This window comes from Nicotiana tomentosiformis, chromosome 3 (genome assembly GCF_000390325.3).
Source record: "Nicotiana tomentosiformis chromosome 3, ASM39032v3, whole genome shotgun sequence".
Taxonomy (NCBI): domain Eukaryota; kingdom Viridiplantae; phylum Streptophyta; class Magnoliopsida; order Solanales; family Solanaceae; genus Nicotiana; species Nicotiana tomentosiformis.
Window position 1 is genome coordinate 146,941,427 of NC_090814.1, and position 13,620 is coordinate 146,955,046.

General features: G+C 39.8%; 1 long non-coding RNA gene across 1 annotated transcript; it reads left to right on the forward strand.

Annotated features, from left to right (window-relative positions):
- Window positions 1-1,835: 1,835 nt before the first annotated feature.
- Window positions 1,836-12,321, forward strand: LOC138906909 (uncharacterized). The gene is made up of 3 exons (XR_011414534.1): window positions 1,836-2,188; window positions 2,286-2,427; window positions 12,193-12,321. It is a non-coding gene; the product is annotated as an uncharacterized lncRNA (long non-coding RNA).
- Window positions 12,322-13,620: the final 1,299 nt, after the last annotated feature.

Genomic DNA, 13,620 nt, shown 5'->3' on the forward strand with positions numbered 1-13,620 from the left:
AGAGCTTATGACTATGACCTCCTGTCCTTTAAAGATTTAGTAGATGAATATATTTCTAAATTAGGATATGTTGGGGTACAACAATTAATAATTGCTGGCCCATCTAGAAAATATTATGAAATTGAAGGAGATGTTGGAATTAGACAGCTTTTAAGTTTGGTTTGTGAGGAGTATAAAGTCATAAATGTATATGTTGTAGATGGATGTGAGCTTCTGTTTCTGTCACCAACATTGTTCACCATATTGAGTCATATGCAACTGTAGTATTAGTTGGTACTGATTGTAGTAGTTGTGACTCTGATGATGAATCTGAGGATAAGCATGTAGAATGTGATTCTGAAGAGTTAGAAATGTTTCAGGCAGAAAAGAGAAAAGAAATTATTGAACAACTTAATGAGTACAAGGAGATACATAAAGGTATGTCTTTCAAGGATATACTAGAAGCTAGAAAGTTCATCAAATTATATTCATTGGTTAACCAGAAGGAGTTAGAGCTTTTGAAGAGTGAAAATATTAGGGTGAGGTACAAATGTGAAGATGAATGCTCATTTGTTTGTCTAATATCCAAGGATAAAGGTAGTCAAAGTTGTAGGGTGAAGACATTAAATCTAGAGCACACATGTAATCCAGCTTATGATAACAATAGTGTTAACCATACTATCCTACTTCAAGAGGAAGTTGCAGGATAATCTTAAGTATAAGCTGAAAGAGATGAGAGTTGATTTGCAGGCTTTATTTCAGCTTAATGCTAGTCATGAAAAGTGTAAAAGGGCTAAAAGAATTATCTCAGAGAAGCTTAAAGGGAGGTTCACTAATGAATACAACAAACTGGAAGCATATGCTACGCTTTAAGGGATAGTAATCCTGGAACTGATGTTGTCATAAATTTATCCAAAGAGGCACTACTTCAAGGAAAAAGAAAATTTCTTAGGATGTACATTTATTTCCAAGCATTGAAGTTGGGATATAAGCAGGGACTAACACCATTTATTGGACTAGATGGTACTTTCTTGAAAGGAAAAGCTAAATGGAAAATATTGCTTGCTGTTAGGCAAGACAATATGAATCAATTCTATCCTATAGCTTGGGTTGTAGTTGACAAAGAGACAAAAGAAGCTGGACATGGTTTATGAAGCTTTTGAATAATTCATTGGAGTTGAATATGGGTGAAGGAGTCACTTTCATATTAGACATGCAGAAGGTACAATTATTATCTTTCTTTCTCTGTCTTTTAATTGTTTTGATGTACAGATTTTATTTTAATTTATGTCCTTATTTGCAGGAATTACTTGAGGCCATTAAAATAGTCCTTCCAGATGCAAAGGAGAGATATTTTGCTAGACATGTTGAGGCAAACTGGGCCATTAGGTATAAAGGACTGGAAACTGGTGGAGTGCATGATCCACCTATGATGAAGAATTCAAAGACCATCTGAAGAATATGTGGCATCTGGATGAAGCAGATGTGACAACCTTGTTAAAATATCCTCCACAAAGTTTGTGTAGGGCATATTTTGATACTTTCTGCAAGAATCCATCAGTGGACAATAATTTCACTGAATCTTTTAATTCTTGGATTGTGGAAGCTAGGTACAAGCCCATAATTAATATGCTTGAGGACAAAAGGATCAAGGTAATGAATCGATTAAGAAAGAATGAAGAGGGGTTGAGGTTATGAAAACATGAGTACAGTCCTAAGTGTTTGCAACTATATAGTGATTTTATGAAAATAGCTCAAAATTGTGAGGTGGAAGCTTATGGTGATGATGGTTATGAAGTGTCAGACCAACGGGATAAGCATATTATGAATCTGCAGGCGAAAAGATGCACCATGTAGAGCATGGGACCTTTTTGGAGTCTCATGCCCTCATGTAATAAGGGCATCAATACACTTGAAGGAAGACCCTCTGAGAGAGATTCATTGGTGGTATAACAAGGAGGCCTATATTCTAACTTATAGGCCTAAGATACAACCAGTTCCTGGTGAGAAATTCTGGAAAATTGAACCATCTCAAGCTATGGAACCACAAGAATTAGTGAAGCTGGCCAACAAGCCAAAGGTTAAAAGGGTTAGACAAAAGGATGAGGCAAGTAAGAGGCTAGGTGAGTGGAGTTTGTCAAGGAAGGGTAGAGTTATGACTTGTGAAAATTGTAGAGAGCCAAACCACAATGCAAGAGGATGCAAAAAGGTAATTAACACTTTAGTAACTAATACTTTACACTGACGCATCTCTAACTTGCTTTGTTTTGTGTAACCAACCACTAAAAAAGGAAAAACCTCCAAAGGGCAAACAATCATCTGAAGTAGGGGAAACATAAAAATAAAAAAAAAGCCATCAAAGAAGAAGAGAACTTTGATTGATGAACACAGTGAGAATGAAGATGTGATGCAATCACAAACAGAAGCTGAAGATGAAGATGTTTCCTTGTTTGCACCCCAAGTGAAACGACCCAAAATCCATTATAGGTCGTGATAGTGTCTAACACCGCTGTCAGGCAAGATAACAATAATTAATTAACTTAATTACTTATTTTAGTATTTGAAATCACGATTTCCTTCAATTTAATAATAAAAGATGGACTTTATAGAGTAAATAAAAATATTTTCATAATTTCAATACCAAACAACCCATAATCACCCCAAAATCCGGTGTCATGAGTGCATGAGCATCAATTATGAAGTAAAATAAAATACAACATTTGTCCGAAATATAAATTGGACAGGAAAAATATAAAGACTCTGAAGGAGACTCTGCTGGCTGTGGATCGTAGTATAGAATGCTGCTCGCCTAAGTCCCCGCAATAACCGCGCCTCTATGCCCACAAGGCCACTAGACATATATGTACCAGCACAAAAATGTGCAGCAGGTATAGTATGAGTACGCAAATCAACGCGTATCCAGTAAGTATCCCGTCTAACCTCGAAGAAGTAGTGATGAGGGGTCGACTCCGATACTTACTATGGGCTAACAATAACTACCGTTATTATACTTAAGAGAAAACATACGATATGGGTCCTACCGAGGCATTCGGCCCGCTCCACAAAAGAGAAAACACATTAAACAACCAATTCAAGCTTTATTAAGGGGAAAATATTTCAAGAATTTTAAATTCTTATTTAACGGTCAAGTAAATAAAGTTTAACCTTTTTATAATTCCCTTATCGAGTTTCTAAATGTTTTAAACAATTACATTAATAAGTAGGGCGCAAACATCGCAAGTACAACATGATATGGGTCCTAGACTACCCGGACATAAGCATAATAGTAGCTACGCACGGATTCTCGTCACCCCATGCGTACGTAGCCCCCACAAATATAAGCATATAATAATTTGATTCACCTATGGGGTTAATTCCCTCTTACAAGGTTAGAAAGGAGACTTACCTCGCTCCGAAATTCCATCACCGGCTCCAAAGCCTTTCCACCAACTCAAACCAATGCCCATCGCTCCAAAACTAGTCAATAAAGTTGCAAATCCATAAATATATTCTCTAATACTCATTATAATTCAATTTACAAAAAATTCTCACTCCGCTCGAAAAGTCGATAAAAATCACCCTCGGGCCCACGTGCCCGGATTACCGAAATGTTTTTGAAGATAAACATTACTCATAGCCCCACGAATTCAAATATATAATTCATTCCAAATTCCATGTCCAATTTCGTGGTGAAAATCCAAAAATACCAATTTTTAGATTTTGTTTCTTCAAAATTCTAAATTTCTACAAATTTTCATGCTTTAATCCATATAAAAATCATGTATTTAACTCACAATATGAAGAAATCACTTACCCCATAATAGCTGATGAAGATGGCACTCAAAAATCACCCCCAAGGCTGGCTCCAATGAGAGAAAAGAGGTGAAATGAGCCAAAACCTGATTTGCCTTACTTATGTATTCTCCCAAGGCGACCTCCGCACTTGCGCTCACTGGACCGCTTCTGCGATTCCGCAGGTGCGGTAAAATGTTTCGCTCCTTTGAAAGTCCCCCAGCTACCCAGCCCGCTTCTGTGCTAAGCTCCCCGCAGGTGCACATCCGCTTCTGCGGCAAATCATCCGCACCTGCGGTCACAGTCCCCCACTCCCTTTTCGCTTCTGCGACCTCCGGGCCGCTTTTGCGACTCCGCACCTGCGGCCAAAACCTCGCAGGTGCAGCTACACCAGATGACAACAGCTCCAGCATTCCTCCAAGCCGAAACTCAATCTGTTTATCATCCAAAATCCATCTGAGGCCCTCGGGACCTCAACCAATTATACCAAGAAGTCCTAAAACGTCATATGAACTTAGTCGGGCCTTTAAATCACATCAAACAACGCTAAAAACACGAATCACCCTCCAATTCAAACTTAATGAACTTTGAAACTTCAACTTCTACAATTGATGCCGAAACCTATCAAATCACGTCCGATTGACCTCAAATTTTGCACACAAGTCATAATTGACATTACGGAATATATTTATGAAATTCTCGGGATACCAAATAGATATTGATAACATTGAAATGCACTTCAACCCAAATTTATGAAATTCTTTCAAATGCCAACCTTCCGTAATAAGCACCGAAATAATCCCGGGTCATCCAAAACCTGATCCGGACAAAGGCCAAAGTCCAAAATCATCATACAAACCTGTTGGAACCTTTAAATCCCGATTCCGAGGTCGTTTACTCAAAATCAACTCTTAGTCAATTTCTCCAACTTAAAGCTTTTGGATTTAGAATTTTCCCTCCAAATCAACTCCGAACTCTCCGAAATTCAATTCCGACCACACGCACAGGTCATAATACCTGAAGTGAAGCTGCTCATGGCCTCAAACCGCCGAACAACATGCTAGAGCTCAAAACAACCGGTCAGGTCGTTATATTCGCTCCTACTTACTGCTCTGGAGTTATCCGAAATCACTGGTCAACACCTTGTGCACCAACCCGTGCTACCACAACCCAGTTGAGCACATTAGCTCGAGCCAGTCTAAAGATCCTCCCCTTTATTTAGTCAAGTAATCCTTACAGTCAAATTCCAACATCCGGAATTCTCCACCAGGCATGTTTCCAACATACAAACACTGTATCAATCACTATACGATGCACCAATACATGATTGCATACCCTTGCTGAATTCACACCATGCACCGCATAATTCACATGACCATAATAACATCCTCTGACAATAATAGCCACGATTCCACAAATCTGATGCCCACAACACACTTCATGACACATAGAAGTCTTATTCCAACTCTTGCGATGCTGCCACGATGGAAGAGATGTGTAAAAATTTATAACCAATTGCCAAGTCAACAAATCATCGAGTCTCTCCTCTTGACAAGAACCATCACCTTATTATGAACTAAATAATGATATTTGCTCTTTAGTATGCTTCATATAAATCTGATCGCACTGATCCCAGGTCCAATAATCTCGTCTTCCCCAGCACAAGATGCTCACGTAATAAGCCACCTCAGACACTGCCAAAAGTCTCGAATGATTCCATAAGGTTCCAACAAACTACAAACTCGATTGTGATACATAAGGAAAAATGAACTCTGGAAAGAACTACTCAACCCACATAACTAATTAAACAACCGAAAGGATGTTATGAATCTTCCTTAGATACGAGAAATAAAACACACAAGAATAGATATGAGGAACTGTACTCAACATCATACTGTTGCGGCATGCAGCCCGATCCACACATGATACCCGTGGCGGCATGCCACCCGATCCAAACAACGTACCCATGGCTACGTGCCACCCGATCCAACCATATACCCGTGGCGGCGTGCCACCCGATCCACACATGACAATAAATAGGTAAGTACCCATCAAGCCAAAACGCTTATACCTACGAAATACCCGAATGTCAACCACAAGCATGCCAAGTGCACAATACTATCCCTGGGGAGACAGATAGCGCCATACATTACAAAACTCGAGCACGACTAAGGTGCAATACATGACCTGCATCTCCAGAGCCATCCTGCTCATATAACACCACAAACTATACAGGATCCCAATACGAGTGTGAAATAATCAAACCGCCTCACAACCCACATGGCACAATAGAGACTACACGGAAGGGCCGACAACAGAAATAGCATCCAAGGCCCGAAGATCCCTCCGAAAACAACGCAATGCTGAAATGAACACATCCCGCCTGATATAGAGCCCATATTCACATTTAGATCCATCCACGGACCTCAAACCGATTCTAATCGTACCGCACTAGGCTAATAACCTTTCAAGGATCCACAATAACCCTTTTTCCCACGACACACAAGAACAACAGTCAAATCCGAAACAAACTTCCACAGTCCGCAACCAAATGAACCGAGCGCCCTTCATGCATAAATTATCACATTAGCGATAGTACCACAATCTCCATACTTGGTTTTAAATCTTTAATCAATCAAGTGACTACATGTCACACTTATACAATCTTCCCGTGGGATACACTCCCACGACCTTCCGCACCAGGTAACGAGTCTGCACGTCCATACCACCGGCCACACTAATGCTATAAAGCAATTCAGGAATCCGCGATCAGTACGTAAAGCCTCTTACATATAACACCAATCTCAGGTGATGCTAAAGACAATACTAGCTTACTCTAACCATCTGAATCCTTTCCTGCTTATCTGAGCTCTTGACATTCTTGTCGACACCAAACTGTAACCTTGATCCTCAGCTTCTGATTTCCATGTCGCCTACTGCATCTAACACGACAATACGTGAGAGTATAAGAATTTCATCTTAAATATTGAACCACTAGTAGGATACACACTTCATCATATATGAACCTTTCACTTAACTTATTTCAGGAGAATCATAGCAACACGCGACCAAATTCACATAACCACAGAAATTACAATCCTCTAGTAGTGGTCTAAACCGCCATAACTCTTCCGGGATCCATCCACACATAACATGCCAAAATGGTCGAATGCCTCCAAATAAAATCGATTACGGCGGTAGTCAAGCCTCGCACATACCTCCACAAATCACGTGCATAACTTAACACGCTGAAGGAACTGATCGTTGCCACCACCATGCCAATTCAACCATTGCTAACCGATCCGACTTCTCCTAATTTACTCTGGACTTGCCTTAGGAATAATAGTAGCTCCATTTCAAATATAACGAACCCAAATCCGCACTCATCCGGAGTGACCTCATTTCTCGAGACCACGTCGTCTCAAAACCCACGAACCATCACATACCCTCCTTGTGCGCATATTCACATCTTCAACCGGTACACATATTCTGATATTTCCCTTATGAATCTGAAGTTATTTTCTCCCATTCCTCCAGTGCTACACCGCAGACCGATGATAACATAGAACACTCCAGGCCCTATTTTCGTAATCCGCTGCAATGCTCGATACTTAACCATACTACGGACTCAAAATCCTTAGGCACCGAACTTTACATTTTTGAATCCACCAGGACCATTATTGAGAGTCACCCACTCTGACTTATTCCTAATTATGATCAAACTCCAAGGCCCTTCAAGCACATGAGCACCTTCTCAAAGAAGCACTCGGCTGACTCACTTTCCTTGTACATCACATCTACACGAAGCATAAATCTCGAGTCTTCCTAAGGCCTGAACATGAATCGATAAGGCCAATCATAGCACACATTCCCCAAATACTTTGCTCGAATTATGACTGATATTTTTGTTTCCTTAGTCGTAATAACTCACCAATATGTCAATAACCAGAAACCTCATAAGTAGACAACCATGCAATCCAATCGTAGGCGGTGGGGCTCTCCCACTTAGCTTGAAGCTACCATTACATAACCCTAGAACCTACCAAGATTCCTTCTTCCTCACTGACACGACCTCGCGTAATCGACCCGCCAAATTCCTCGAAATCTTCCTGTTAACCATTTCATGAACGCTCTAAATCACTAGCCACATTTACATATTCGACCTCTTACCTGATAACCAGTAAAATTCTTCGTAGAAGCTTCATCAACACCATACAACCGCTAACCTTCTCACAAGAGATATCCCACCCGTGAAAATTCCATGCCGACCTCTTTCAACGACGTTGTACCGAGTACAATTACTACGAAACCAATAAACCCCTTGAGCCCGTGCTCATTCACCTGCTGTACAAAGTCCGTTCACTCTCCATTGACATCAACTAAAGGTGCGACAATACATTCCAATCCAAAGTCATGTTGTATTCTTCTTCTTATCATGCAACTCCTTTCCGTTGTATCCAATCTTCCTCAGTATAGTAGCCAATATTCCAAATTAGTCCGTAGACCTAGTCACTGTCCACCATAAGTCCCAAATCACTCTAAACGTTCCCCAAGGCGTGTAGCTATCCTACCACAGAACCCATATGCTACTCTGCCACTCTCCCACTTTGGTCAAACCCTCTCCTTTAAGCAACTACTCCACTTCTGTTTCTCACACTTAGCCTTTTAGAATTTTAACCACCGCAAGATACCTCCCACATGTCCTTCCTCATCCTTCACTGCTCAGTTGTTGAATTAAATCAAAATATATCTCTGCAGCACCTGAACCAATCGATCACTACCAACTTTAAACCTTTCTGAAGATCATCTTTCTCGAGCCATCAACACTAGAAACACGATTCCGAAATTGCTACATCCAGTTATTTCTGACAACCGCTTCTCCGGCACCATTTCTTAATACCCTGCCCCGGAGGTGAATTGAAGAAGACCACAACACCAGCGAACTTAATGCATCCAATCCAGGACAATGACATCACATCACAGATAAAAATTCCACCGCGCTCAAAATACCTAGTCTTGTTACTCCATCAACCCAAACCTGAACGTTCGTAGTCCGATTGCCTCTCCTCCGCCGGAACTAAATGCTGAACCTCTAAGCCGTGAAATGGGAAGTCCTTCTATCAAGTCATTTACTGTCGCGATCCATAGATAAGCACCCTACCATTATACCAACACTATGTGATAGCAACGCACGAATCATCATAACAATTAGTGCCAAGTCTCAAACCATAGGCAATATTGATATTGAATCGAAATGACATAACGCCTTCCGCATGGCGATGACAATAGCCCAATCAAATACGCAGGGAGAAACATCTCGTACCCCATCTGCAGTACCATTAAAATTCCTCGATTCTAAATTTATAACATGCGTTTCACGTCGCACAAGATTGAATAGGAAGGAAATGAAGGCATAAGCCTCAAAGGAATCAAATCGTACGATGACGAATCAAGAAGGGAAGTGCTCCTAACAGTCATATAACCTCTCGAAGATAAGTACAAACGTCTCCATACCGATCCGCAAGACTCTACTAGACTCGCTCATGACTCGTGAGACCTAAGTGAACCTAGTGCTTTGATACCATGTTGTCACGACCCAAAATCTATTATAGGTCGTAATAGCGCCTAACACCGCTGTCAGGCAAGCCAACAATAATTAATTAACTTAATTATTCATTTTAGTATTTGAAATCATGATTTTTTTCAATTTAATAATAAAAGATGGACTTTACAGATTTAATAAAAATATTTTCACAATTTCAATACCAAACAACCCATAATCTCTCCAAAATCCGGTGTCAGAAGTGCATGAGCATCAACTAGGAAGTAAAATAAAATACAACATTTGTACGAAATATAAATTGGACAGGAAAAATATAAATACTCTGAAGGAGACTCTGCTGGCTGTGGATCGTAGTATAGAATGCAGCTCGCCTAAGTCCCCGCAATAACCGTGCCTCTGCGGCCACAAGGCCACTAGACATATATGTACCTGCACAAAAATATGTAGCAAGTGTAGTATGAGTACATAAATCAATGCGTACCCAGTAAGTATCCCGTCTAACCTCGAAGAAATAGTGATGAGGGGTCGACTCCGACACTTACTATGGGCTAACAATAACTACCAATATTATACTTAAGCATGAATTGTATGAAATAGTTGTAAACTCAATAACAAGAAGTGAGTGGACAATTCTTTTATTAATAGGAAATTTTTCCAAACTTATTCTCGTCATTTGACAATTTATATCTCAAGCCAAAGAAGCAGTATCAATTATAATTGGTTCCAAAGATTTATCGGGCGAAAATTATGTCGAGGTCGTACGGGCCGATCCAACATAATAATTAAACTATGCACTGCCGAGGGTCGAACAGCACGAACCACAGATGCATCTATTTGCTACCAAGGCGTTCGACCTGCTCCACAAAAGAGAAAATATATTAAACAACCAGTTCAAGCTTTATTAAGGGGAAAATATTCCAAGATTTTAAAATTTTCATTTAACGGTCAAGTAAATGAAGTTTAACTTTTTTACCATTCCCTTATCGTGTTTTTAAATGTTTTAATTAATTAAATTAACAAGTAGGGCGCAAACATCGCAAGTACAACATGATATGGGTGCTAGACTGCCCTGACATAAGCATAATAGTAGCTACGCACGGACTCTTGTCACCTCGTGCGTACGTAGCCCCCACAAATTGAAGCACATAATAATTTGATTCACCTATGAGGTTAATTCCCTCTTACAAGGTTAGAAAGGAGACTTACCTCTCTCCAAAATACCATAACCGGCTCCAAAGCCTTTCCAACAACTCAAACCAAAGCCCATGGCTTCAAAACTAGTCAATAAAGGTGCGAATCCATAAATATATACTGTAATACTCATTATAATTCAATTTACAAAAAATTTCAACTCCTCTCGAAAAGTCGATAAAAATCACCCTCGGGCCCACGTACCCGGATTTCGAAAAGTTTTCGAAGATAAACATTACTCATAACCCCCACGACCTCAAATATATAATTCATTCCAAATTTAATGTCCAATTTCGTGGTCAAAATCTAAAAATACCAATTTTTAGGTTTTTTTTCTTCAAAATCCCAAATTTCTACAAATTTTCATGCTTGAATCCATATAAAAATCATGTATTTAACTCACAATGTGAAGAAATCACTTACCCCATAATAGCTAATGAAGATGGCACTCTAAAATCGCCACCAAGGTTGGCTCCAACGAGAGAAAAGAGGTGAAATGAGCCAAAACCTGATTTGGATATCTTATGTATTCTGCCCAGGAGACCTCCGCACCTGCGCTCACTAGACCGCTTCTGCGGTTCCACATGTGCGGCAAAATGTTCCGCTTCTGCGTAAGTCCCCCAGCTGCCCAGCCCGCTTCTGCGCTAAGCTCCCCGCAGGTGCGCATCCGCTTCTGCGGCAAATCGTCTGCACCTGTGGTGACAGTCCCCCACTCCCTTTTCACTTTTGCGACCTCCTGGCCGCTTTTGCGACTCCGTACCTACAGCCAAAACCTCGCGGGTGTGGTTACACCAGATGACAGCAGCTCCAGCATTCCTCCAAGCCCAAACTCGATCCGTTTACCATCCAGAATCTACCCAAGGCTCTCGGGACCTCAACCAATTATACCAACAAGTCCTAAAACGTCATACGAACTTAGTTGAGCCTTTAAATCACATCAAACAATGCTAAAAACATGAATCGCCCTCCAATTCAAACTTAATGAACTTTGAAACTTCAACTTCTACAATCGATGTCGAAACCTACCAAATCACGTCCGATTGACCTCAAATTTTGCACACAAGTCATAATTGACATTACGGACCTACTCCCACTTCCGGAATTGAAATCCGACCCCGATATCAAATAGTCCACTCCCGGTCAAACTTCTCAAAATTATTCAAATTTTCAACTTTTGCCAAATGACCCCAAAATGACCTACGGACCTCCAAATCCACTCCCGGACGCGCTCTCAATACCAGAATCACCATACGGAGCTATTCCCAGACTCGAAATCCCAAACGGACATTGATAACATTGAAATGCACTTCAACCAAAATTTATGAACTTTTTTCAAATACCAACCTTCTGTAATAAGCGTCGAAATACTCCCGGGTCATCCAAAACTCGATCCGGATATACGCCCAAGTCCAAAATCATCATACAAATCCGTTGGAACCTTCAAATCTCGATTCCTAGGTCGTTTACTCAAAATCAACCCTTAGTCAATTCCTCTAACTTAAAGCTTCTGAATTTAGAATTTTCTCTCCAAATCAACTCCTAACTCCTCGAAATTCAATTCCGACCACACGCACAATTCATATTACCTGAAGTGAAGCTGGTCATAGCCTTAAATCGCCGAACAACGTGCTAGAGCTTGAAATAACTGGTCGGGTCGTTACACCAAGTGTCCCAGAATAGTCAATTCAGTGACTTTGTCTTTATGCCTACTCCAAAAGTGAGCTCACTTCCAAATTTTATCAATCCAACTGTTGAACATGATCCTGACCCAGCAATAAGGCCAAAAGTTATTGGAGAGTAAGGAAGATCAGTTTCTCTTAATTAGTTTGTAATCAGCTGGCAATTACTGCAGTTAATTAGTGTGTAATCAGTTGATAATTTATGCAGTTAATTAGTGTATAATCAGTTGGTAATTTATGCAGTTAATTAGCCCTTTTTAATTAGTTGTGACTTCTTTCTTTGATCAGTTGGTAATGTACATATTTAGGACCTTCTTTATACTATTGGTAATGTACATAGATTAACTATTGCCTGCTCCGACAAATTCTACTGGAAAGATGACACATTCTACTAGAAATTCTACTTGAACCAACATCACATATGTTACTAACATAACAAATTCTACTGGAAAGATTGAACTACTAATTGTCATTTGAAATGATAAACGGTTGGAATCCATACATTACAAATATTACTTTAGCCAATAAAGTCAATTAACTAACAGTTGTCATTGGTACTAAATGAAAACATTAAAGATACAAGATTGTACAAAGTAATTCACTTCATAAACGAAGAAGCAAATCCAATAATTAGGGTACTAAAAATTATGATGAACATCTTCATCTTCAACACTTTGTCTTCCAATTTCATAACTTTTTTAACTTCAGAATTCTTCAATCCATCTCTTTCAACTTTAAGAGCCTCCAAAGAAATATTCAATATTTTAATCTCTCGATTTGTAGCTTCTAATCGTACATTGTTAATTCCAATTAACGCAGCATTGGGGAATTCTTCATCATGCTATTGCCAAAAACCACATCCTTCATTTTAAACGAAACGCAAACAACTTCAAAGAACTACTGAAACAATGGATATTAACAGATATGTAAGGAAAAAAAAATTAGCTTAGGTTTAGGGCACTTGTAAAATCTCCTTCCTGGGTTTAGGAGAGTTTTCGAAGTGAAATGACTGGCAATTTCTCCACAATGGCACATCCTCTTCGATGAACAACTATTCTCCGACATTGTATGCCTTTCGACGACCTAAACAATCCTAACGCAAAAGTTTAAGAAGAAAGGAGATGAGAGAAAACAACAGAACTCTAGATTTGGTTGCTATTGATTTATCAGTGGTGGTTTTAGGGTTGCATTGATTTATCGCGTGTTTTAATTTAGAGTGGGGGGATCCGACAGGTTATGGGTCGGGGCGGGTAAGTCCATTAGCGGGGTGAGTTTGTAAGTCCAAAGATGCCACGTATCCCATTCCGTCGAAAAGGGGACAAATGTGGAACTTTGCCTAACAGTAGGGATTTGATTAGCCAGAAGTATAACAGGGGATTAGCTTATACAATAAACCAAAGTAGAAGGATACAAATG